Raw genomic sequence first — 2,971 nt, forward strand, 5'->3', positions numbered from 1 at the left:
AAGGTCACAAATGTGCATTTATAAAGTGTTTGGGTCAATAATAAGGAAGAAATCGTCGGTGAAAGAGCGTGAACACTCAAAAAACGCATAAAATGTGCCGAAAATGTCTAATATTTCTAGATTTATAGCTAGTTTGTGAACATTTTATCACATTTTTCTAAAATACAATTTTGCCCCTAATGCAGGGTGACTAAAAAATGGCAATTTGAAGTTATCCTTCTCTTCCTACTTCTAATATGGCAGTTTTAGAGAAAAACTGTTTTATTGCTATTCCGAACACACGCCACTTGTGTTTGGGTCACTCTGTATAGTAGTTTTTTGAACGAAAACCTTTCTTAGCATTCAGATAATTTTTTTCCGACCTTTTTCCACGTTGGAACAATTTTTGTAAATCCATGCAAAGTTTTCGCAGGCTTTTCTTCTTTTTTCATCATAATATTAACTTATTCTTTACCTTTACCGTCTTTACTAGTAAGAAAGTAACATTTTATGATTTTCGTGCGAAGCAATAGATTCATTTATTATTAAAGTCGGTCGTTCTTCTGAACATCAAATACAGAGACGACATTAAACGCTTATAACGAAAAACGCAGTTTAATTGAAACTGTAGAAAATAAAAATTTAGGAAAATATATTGAATGAAAATTGAACATTCAACATAATGAGTAAAGAATTTGATGATATAAATGAATCAACATTTGGAAACAACAAATAAACTGAGTCAAAGACTTTCTCCAGTAGATTTATGCTGAAAGTGTGAATAATAGAAAATGTCCCAGTAAAAGAGGGAGGAAAGATGGAAGATTACAAAAAGACAAAACTGGTGAAAATAAATCGAGCAACTGAAAGCTCAAACGTGCAGAGTGCTTGTAAATCTCAAAACACCAATATGCAAAAGATAATATAAAACAGTTATGAAATATATTGTGAATAGACATTTGAATACGAGCAAAAACAACGTAAAATTCCCCAAAAAAACTGATGATTAAATGAATCTAAATTTGAAACAACAAATGAACTGAGTCAAAGACATTGTGCAATAAATTGCCTGATGAAAGTGCGGAAAATGGAAACCGTTGCAGTAAAAGATGGAAGAATAGCAAAAGGTAAAAATAGATGAAAGAAAACGAGTTACATAAAGCAACTGATTGATCAACCGTCCATAATGCTTCTCAATCTCAAAACACTAATCTCCAAAAAAATATGTGATAAATTGTAATTCTAACGATTGTTTTATACAATGGACACCGACCAGCATTACTAATAGCGCTTAGTGGCGAACTGCCCGACGCATTATTATGTTCACAAAATGAGTATATACTAAGCTACCTCATTTATCCGCCTTTATTTCGCCATCACTTTATTCAGCTGAAGACTTAAAGACTGAGAATCTGCTTAAGTCTTTTTTTGCGACAAATAAAGAGACAAACCATAATTGTCTCGCGGGACAATTGCAGCACTAACTCAAGGCGCAAAGATGGTTGATAACGGTCCAATATTGAAGCTGTGCCCGTCCACGTTGCCAACTGTGCGAGTGTCTCTTCAATATCATCAACTTTTGCATTAAATTTTCCCGAATTTTGGATGGGAAAAGAACACTAGAGGCTTGAAGAATTGTAATCTATCGAAAACGATTTGCTAACGCTTGAGCAAGAGCTCTGATGTCACTAGACTCGTGCACGGGAAACGTTTGGAACTAGTTATTTTTGACTTAGAAATATACTATTTGGATATTTGAATTTTGGTATACTTCTTAAGACACATCAACAAGAAAATGAAAAAGCAAAGAAACTCAGAGAAGTGAATGGAGAAATCGAAGAACAGCGGCAACGTAGTCTGGTAGTGGACTTAAGCCATATATCTTAATTTGCTTGTGTTATTCAAATGAGTTGTCTCCAAAGTGTGCCAAGCCGCATCCGAATGGGTTTGCATGTGTTTGAGCGCCGCGATTGCATCGAGCTCTCGTAGACGACTGCAGGGACAAATCGATTCAAATTCCTGTATCTCATTTAAACAGTTTCAATGCCGATTTGCTAAGTAGACCAGCAGCGATCGTTCTTCAATTAAATTGAATTAAATCATACAAAATGAGTTGAGCGCAAAGCGCAATTAATCTGAGCTAAGCTTCATTATTGCCCGGAATTGGTTTGGTTCATTGTGGGAGTACTGCTCGCTTCCTTCAGTTGTATGTTCCAATAGAGGAAGGTATATTTTGTCATCGGTCAAGCGGATTTCTTGCTATTTCTGCTGTTTTTAATCGGCGGGTTTTAGTGGGAGATTCATGTTTTTTTCGTGGAAGTTCTTCTAGAGTCCCATTTTAGTATTCCCTGGTTTCAACGTTTTTTCGTTATTAGCAACTTACGAGTGTAAACCGGTGTCCTCATGTTCGGGTGTCTAATTTCCTTCTGAGAAGTGCAAGTGGCAATCTAAAGTTGTGCTTCAATTTTGACAATTTTTGCCCTTAAACAGGCTGTTAAAATTAAATTGACTGTGATTTTTTAAAAATCAATTATGAACTCGATGATTTAGAATTGCCAATTTGCTCAATTTCTTCAGGGTGCCCATCAACAATTTCAAATTAGATGCATAAACGTGGTGGCCAAAGTTCAGTCAACATTGGTTATTGACTCAAAAACAGTTGAAACTCATTATAGAACGTCTATACTCATTATAGAACGATAGCATATATCTAATAGACCTAGTATTGTGCGAATAGTTCGAATATGCAATAAAAAGTACGGCATTCCATTTAATAAAAGGTAAGTTTGGTCTGCCACTTGAATTTGAGACACCCTGTATCAACTGGTATTATTTTAAAATAAACTAGATGTTGATGAGTTCTATATTGCTGAGGCGGATTCATTTTTTTACAAACATCTTTTTGGGTATTTCGCCTCAAAAATGTTTGTCTTTAAAAAAGACAGAATTTCCTCACGTCTTTTATTACAGATTGATAAATAGTGCTCCTATT

This window comes from Dendroctonus ponderosae, unplaced genomic scaffold, assembly GCF_020466585.1.
Source record: "Dendroctonus ponderosae isolate FM_Combo_2020 unplaced genomic scaffold, Dpon_F_20191213v2 Dpon_F_20191213_8, whole genome shotgun sequence".
Classification (NCBI taxonomy): Eukaryota; Metazoa; Arthropoda; class Insecta; order Coleoptera; family Curculionidae; genus Dendroctonus; species Dendroctonus ponderosae.